Consider the following 8,113-nt stretch of genomic DNA (forward strand, 5'->3'; position numbering starts at 1 on the left):
ATCAAACCAGTTAATCCTAAAGGAAATCAACTCTGAATATTCATTGGAAGGACTGATGCTAAAGCTGAAACTCCAATACTTTGGTCACCTGATTCAAAGAACTGACTCATTAGAAAAGACCGGATGCTGGGAAACATTGAAGGCAGGAAGAGAAGGGGACGACAGAGGGTGAGATGGTTGGATGGCATCACCAACTCAGTGGACATGAGTTTGAGCAAGCTCCTGGAGATGGTGAAGGACAGGGAAATCTGGCATGCTGCAGTCCATGGGGTTGCAAAGAGTCAGACATGACTGAGTGACTTAACAAACAACAAATCTTTGGATTAGTAGACCTAGGGAAGAGTTGTGAAGCAAACCTTAAAAAGTCAACAGTTATTTGATAAACCCAAGAGTAATATTATGGAGGAGGGGCTGTTTACCTTGAAGAAGGCTAGGTCTCTTTGTTGTTCAGTTAAATGGACTTTGAGGAAGGTCTTGAAACTGCAATAGTTATTTGCCACTTCATCTTTTGGGGCAGAAATTTCTTGAAATTAAAATCATGTTTAAGCATATGTTGGGGTTGTAGAGTCAATGTAGTCAGTTTTAGTTCTTAACTCTATTGTGTGGCTGTAAAAAGTTTAAGTTCTCAGTAGTTTTTCAAACTGCCAAACATAGTGAAGTCATTTTGGTGGATTAAGATCTGAAATTTTTTCTTAATGAAATAGAAAAAACTAGAGAGCATAGCCTATAACATAGAGTAAAAACATTGTTTTGTGAAACTTGTGTTTTGATTATGTATCTTATTCCAACAAATCTAAAATGTCATCAATTAGGACGGAGGTTCATGACATTGTACAGGAGACAGGGATCAAGACCATCCCCATGGAAAAGAAATGAAAAAAAAAGCAAAATGGCTGTCTGAGGAGGCCTTACAAATAGCTGTGAAAGGAAGAGAAGCGAAAAGCAAAGGAGAAAAGGAAAGATATTCCCATTTGAATGCAGAGTTCCAAAGAATAGCAAGGAGAGATAAGAAAGCCTTCCTCATTGATAAATGCAAGGAAATAGAGGAAAACAACAGAATGGGAAAGATAGACATCTCTTCAAGAAAATTAGAGATACCAAGGGAACATTTCATGCAAAGATGGGCTCGATAAAGGACAGAAATGATATGGACCTAACAGAAGCACAGGATATTAAGAAGAGGTGGAAAGAATACACAGAAGAACTGTACAAAAAAGAGCTTCACGACCCAGATAATCATGATGGTGTGATCACTCACCTAGAGCCAGACATCCTGGAATGTGAAGTCAAGTGGGCCTTAGAAAGCATCATAACGAACAAAGCTAGTGGAGGTGATGGAATTCCAGTTGAGCTATTTCAAATCCTGAAAGATGATGCTGTGAAAGTGCTGCACTCAATATGCCAGGAAATTTGAAACACTCAGCAGTGGTCACAGGACTGGAAAAGGTCAGTTTTCATTCTAATCCCAAAGAAAGGCAATGCCAAAGAATGCTCAAACTGCCACACAATTGCACTCATCTCACCCGCTAGTAAAGTAATGCTCAAAATTCTCCAAGCCAGGCTTCAGAAATACGTGAACTGTAAACTTCCAGATGTCCAAGCAGGTTTTAGAAAAGGCAGAGGAACCAGAGATCAAATTGCCAACATCTGCTGGATCATCAAAAAAGCAAGAGAGTTCCAGAAAAACATCTATTTCTGCTTTATTGACTATGCCAAAGCCTTTGACTGTATGGATTACAATCAACTGCGGAAAATTCTTCAAGAGATGGGAATACCAGACCACCTGACCTGCCTCTTGAGAAACCTGTATGCAGGTCAGGATGCAACAGTTAGAACTGGACATGGAACAACAGACTGGTTCCAAATAGGAAAGAGAGTACGTCAAGGCTGTATATTGTCACCCTGCTTATTTAATTTATATGCAGAGTACATCATGAGAAACGCTGGACTGGAAGAAGCACAAGCTGGAATCAAGATTGCCGGGAGAAATATCAAAAACCTCAGATATGCAGATGACACCACCCTTATGGCAGAAAGTGAAGAGGAACTAAAAAGCTTCTTGATGAAAGTGAAAGTGGAGAGTGAAAAAGTTGGCTTAAAGCTCAACATTCAGAAAACAAAGGTCATGGCACCTGGTCCCATCACTTCATGGGAAATGGATGGGGAAACGGTGGAAACAGTGGCTGACTTTATTTTTCTGGGCTCCAAAATCATTTCAGTTGGTGATTGCAGCCATAAAATTAAAAGACGCTTACTCCTTGGAAGGAAAGTTGTGACCAACCTAGACAGCATATTAAAAAGCAGAGACATTACTTTGCCAACAAAGGTCCGTCTAGTCAAGGCTGTGGTTTTTCCAGTGGTCATGTATGGATGTGAGAGTTGGACTATAAAGAAAGCTAAATGCCGAAGAATTGATTCTTTTGAACTGTGGTGTTGGAGAAGACTCTTGAGAGTCCCTTGGACTGCAAGGAGATCCAACCAGTCCATCCTAAAGGAGACCAGACCTGGGTGTTCATTGGAAGGACTGATGCTGAGGCTGAAACTCCAGTACTGTGGCCACCTCATGCGAAGAGTTGGAAAAGACATTGGAAAAGAGTCTGATGCTGGGAGGGATTGGGGGCAGGAGGAGAAGGGGACGACAGGATGAAATGGCTGGATGGCATCACCGACTCAATGCACATGAGTTTGGGTAAACTCTGGGAGTTGGTGATGGACAGGGAGGCCTGGCGTGCTGAGATTCGTGGGGTCGCAAAGAGTCAGACACAACTGAGCCAGTGAACTGAACTGAACTGAAGACACCAATATTTTATGTAGTATAAGAAAGTAAAACTATCCAGATGATGATACCCTATTGCTACATCCTAATCACAGAGATATTAAAATAGAGGAAGTACTTCTTAGAATTGATGAACTAATTGTAGATATCTATAAAAATGCTAATTGGATCACAGTAGCACTTCCCTGGTGGCTCAGCTGGTAAAGAATCTACCTGCAATGCAGGAGACCTAGGTTCTATCCCTAGGTTGGGAAGATCGCCTAGAGAAGGGAACAGCTACCCACTCCAGTATTCTGGCCTGGAGAATTCCATGGACTGTGTAGTCCATGGGGTCCCAAAGAATCAGACACGACTGAGCGAATTACATTTAGTGCTACTTATTGGTCATTACTGCTTTGAGCTGTGTTATTGCTAAGCATTTGAAAGCCACCATAGTAGTGGAAGAATGTGGGAAAGAAGCAGGTAAGTCCACCATAAGGCAGCTTGAAATGAGTGCTTCCTGAGCAGAAATGCAAAGTACCTGCTCTTATTGGAAGGAACAAGTGATGAGGTGTAGAGATACCAGGAAAGTTTCAACCCGAAGACAGAGCATTTGAGCTGGGCTTGATTCCATCAGCAAAGTATGAGGAAAAAGACATTTCAAGATGAGAGGGCAGAATGTACAAAAGCATGAATGTGCTGGACACGCTTTGGAAAAAAGTCTGACAGGACTGGGGAAATGAAGGCAAGTTAGTACCCAACTGAGAAGGCCTTGTTTGGATGCCAAAACTTTTGGATTTATGCTAAAGGCAGAAGGAGAGGAATTTAGATGATTCAACTAGTATTTAAGAACGGTAATTCTGGAATGAATGCAAAGGATAGATTTGGTGAACAAGAAGTTGGCAACAGGAAGAAGGTAGAAGGATTCATCTACATTGTTGTTTTCTGCCATGCATCCAGTCTGTCTTACTCTGGTGACAATACTCTGATGTCGTTTAAGGAGCCACCCTTTCTGTGTAAGAATTCTTTTTGTTACAGTGACAGAAAACCCAATTCAAATTGTGTTTTAAGCATGAGAGGAGGGCAGGGATGGAAGAGAGGGGAAATGTGTTTCTATTGGGCATAGAAAGGGGATGTTAATACAAGTGATACTTGAAGATAAATCAACTGGCCTTGATGAAGGGAAAGTCGTGAGTCACCCAGGTGGGTCCCATTTTTCCTGTTTGAGTTTAGATTCCCTCATTAGGCTACCTGTTTGATCTTTTTCCAATTCACTTACTATCTTCCTATGAAAATAAACTGTCAGTATCTTGATTTTAAAGATGGAGGGTAAGGCAGATATTAGACATATAGACCACCAAGCTTGATGCCAATTCCTGGAAATTTTCTAATGTAAATCATTAAACATATGTTAGGGAAAATGTAACAGTTAATAGGAGTCATCATAGATTCTTTTCAAGTAAATAATGACAAAAGAAATACCACTTCTTTCTTGATAGGATTATTATATTACTAAATAATGGGTAGTGTAGTCTTGATCATCTCAAAAAGTCAAAGCATTTTTGTGGATAAGATTGAGAAATATGGGTTTAGATAATTGTAGAGACTGAACTGAACTGAATTGTAGAGAAAGTTTGATTCAAAGACTGCTAATTACTGGAGAGACATTAATCTTGAGGCTTCCAGTCTCAAGCGATACAGATTTGTCCTCCTTTGTCAAGACTTGGGCAATATTTTTATCAATGTTTTGAGTTAAGATTTGAGGAAGATACAGAACTCAGATCTGAATATGTTGACAGAATAGTTACTCAAAATAATTTTTTTTAAAAAAGATGACATCTGGTTGCAATAAATACAAAGCATAGTATCTTTGTTCAAGAAATCATTTGAAAGGGGCCAGGATTTAGGAGACTTGACCTGATAGTATGACTATAAGATAGAGATATGCATACAATGTGAGCTGCCACCAAAAAAAAAAACCTAACAAAATGTAGACTGTGTTAATGCAAAACAGTGTTCAAGTCACAGGGGCACTAGACCTATGCTATTCAGTTCAGAATTTCTGAACTCATGTGTTCAAATATAGATACAACATTAAAAGAGCTCCTTGCATAACAAATCAGAATTCTTTAGAAGGAGACATCCAGGTAGAGTATGGAAACCATTTTTTCCTCTAAAGAAAAGATGAGGGAATTCGGTCTGCTTAACCTGCAGAAAAGCAATTTGCTAAAGAGTTGTTATGCAGAGAGTAGATTTCTTCCATATTGCACTGGAGTTCAGATATAAGACCATCAGGAGGGCTATTATGGAGAGGAAGATTTTGGCTCTGCATAAGAAAAGACAGTTTTGGATACTGGAATTGAGCCCCGTAGTCAGGACCTCCTGGTGAAATGAGTTCTACATCACTGGAAGCATTCAATCAGAAAACAATGGCCACCTGTCAGGGATGCTATAAAAGGAATTTCTGGGGGGGTGGGGGGAGGAGGGGCCTATAGAGAGGTGATAACATCCAAGGTCTTTAATTGGAAGTTTCCATGTGTCAGTATTTATACTATTAATTTAAAATGATTGCTTTTCTAGACATGGTTTCCAAAAGAATATGTTGTAATTTTCTTTGTAAATAAAACAACTTTCCACTGAAGAAATTGATTGCCAAGTCCAGCTGATTCTTGTTCTTTGTGGTAGTTACGTTCTATAAGGTTGCTTTGAACACTGAGCTAGTGACTGCTGAACCATTGCTTTTAAGGGGGATACAGGATTAGTTTCCTTTATTTATTATTTATTCATTATTATTTATTGTTAGTTTCCTGGTAATAGCCTTTATCAAGTAACCCTTTCAGATAAACACTTTATAAACATTATTTCATTCTCTTAGGCTATGATAAATAGGATATTGGAGAAAAGCTGTAATGCCATAAGCTACTTACATTTTTTAGACAAAACCTAGCTTTCTTTGCAACAAAATCTCAATCTGTACACTTACTTTTTGAATAATGGTTATGTAACTAACCACTTAAATATACTGGGAAATACCTATTCGGATAATTTTACAAGAACAACAGATAATCAAAGGATCCTCCCTGTGATTTATCTGCCTTGGAAGTCAGTATTTTCTGGAAGTGGGATAAATTTGCAGAATGGTAGAATTAAATGACTAATACAATAGTGCAGCTCCTGTGGCAACACACACACAAACACTTTTTAAGAGGGAGCAGAGCTATGGTGACACTCTTGGCTTTAGAGAAATCTGGTATGAGGGTTTTCTTATTTATACTCTGTCCGTCCTCTTCCTATCTTGAGAGCCCTGTTAGCCTGAGGAGAAGAGATGCTCCTGAGTTCTGGAGATAGTCCACATTTTTGAAGTGAACTCTTGAGACCACAAAGTCTTCTATACCCATCCTCAGTTTATGAGAACAATCTGGGCCTCCAGCACATGATCAATGCAAATTAAAGTAAGATTCGACAAACTGTTCCTTAGCGCATCCACCGAGTGATAAATATTTTGAATTGTGGGGACAAAGCAGCTTTCAGTACACGAGGTCATTCCCCTCCTTTTTGCACTCCAAATTGTCGAGCTATCTGCCATTTGGGGAAGAAGGTGGTCACTATGTGTAACTCTAAGGAAACATGCTGAAGATGTGTTTACATTGGTCATTCTGAGTGCTCAAGTTATCAACTGGTATATAATATTGTTCAGTAGGTCTACCTGCCACAATCTCATCTTCTATTTGATGTATTTTGCCAGCTGTCAGTTACCACCATTGGAACAACTTTCCCTGAAGATGTCATCCCCAGAGGCCAGTACCCATCTCTGAGACCTGACTGAAGCCTTCACCGTTTCCAGTGAAGAGTACCCTAGGAGTGGTATTCTGAAAGGAAATGGCCAGACCCTCAGGAGGCTTAAAAGATCCATCTGCCCATCCTGGGAAGCTCTATCCTGTGAATTCCCACTGCAGGCTATCTCCCCATCTTTGACCCTTGCCCCATATCCAGGGCATTACACAGGACCCAAGCTCAGAAAGACCCCATGTTTGGTTTCATACTCTCCTCTCACCATCTTGAAATCCCTAGTAAGTTTATCTTTGAACTCATGCTTGTAGGGCGGTTGGATGGGACAATGGAGCATCCACATCCATGTGAGCAGGAGATGGATGCAATTCGTGTCCACTGTTCTTTGCCACCCTATTCACATGCAGTTTTCTCAGTGCTCCGTGAGAGGACAGAATTCTGGTGGACTCACAATGCACTGGAGTTCAGTGAGACACAGCAAGGAAGTACAAGGTGTGATACATTTATAACTGAATAAGTGGGGGTGCTGACAGCTCTGAGAGGCCATGTTTCCATTGGAACCAGAACTTGCTTCAAACACAGAAAGAAGGCATTCTAGGAAACACAAAAGATCAAGGAACCCTATCACGTCCTTTCGTTACTTCCCCTTATTAGTCAACCACTTGCATGCATGCTAAGTCGCTTCAGTCGTGTCCGATTCTGCAACCTCATTGACTGTAGCTTGCCAGGCCCCTCTGTCCATAGGATTTCCCAGGCAAGGATACTGGAGTGGTTTGCCATTTCCTTCCAGGCCGAAAATATTTCTTTTTCCTTTCAGCCATTTCTTATACCTCAGTAAGTCAAAGCTAGAGAGTGTTGGTCCAATGTGTATATCAGGAAGTGACAAAATAATGGTCAAGTTAGTTTTCTGCTGCTAATGGTTAGTTGCTTTCCACTGCTCTGGTGAGATCAAAACACATGCTCATAAGAGCTGCGACGTAGAAGTCGGGTCATTTTAGTGATTTCACATAGGAGGTAAACACTCATATTTGTATTTCAAACTATATTTATCTTACAATAAAAATATAAAATTCATGCTGACAACTTGTTTTTAATTTTTCCCTATCTAGAATATTTGTTATAATTATTGACTGTCTAAAACACTGTAAGTCAAGAGAGACCAGAAAGAAAGGAGAAAAGCTTTATATTTTAGTACCTTTCTTTCTTCCTACTCTATGAATAAGAGGCCTCAGAAATTAGGTAGCCAACTTCGAACCCCCCAGCCCACAAAAGAGTCCCAATAGCCTTGCTCTGGAGAAAGTGGGTCTGGAAAAGACACTCTACCTGCCTGCCTCCTGTTCACTGACGACGGGGTTAGGGCAGGAGAGGTGAGAGAGTGCCTCTGCTCTGTGGGTCGGGCATCCAAGGCTGCTGCAGGACCAGCTGCCCACTCACAGGAGCTGCATGTCCTGTAGTAAACAGTGGCTTCTACTCAGGAGGTAGGAAGTGGGGGCGGAAGGAAGTCCTTGTTCTGCTGTAGAGCACATTTTCCCATCGAAACAATGTTGTAGGTCACAGTTCTCATCCTCT

This window comes from Bos taurus, chromosome 10 (assembly GCF_002263795.3).
Source record: "Bos taurus isolate L1 Dominette 01449 registration number 42190680 breed Hereford chromosome 10, ARS-UCD2.0, whole genome shotgun sequence".
Taxonomy (NCBI): Eukaryota; Metazoa; Chordata; class Mammalia; order Artiodactyla; family Bovidae; genus Bos; species Bos taurus.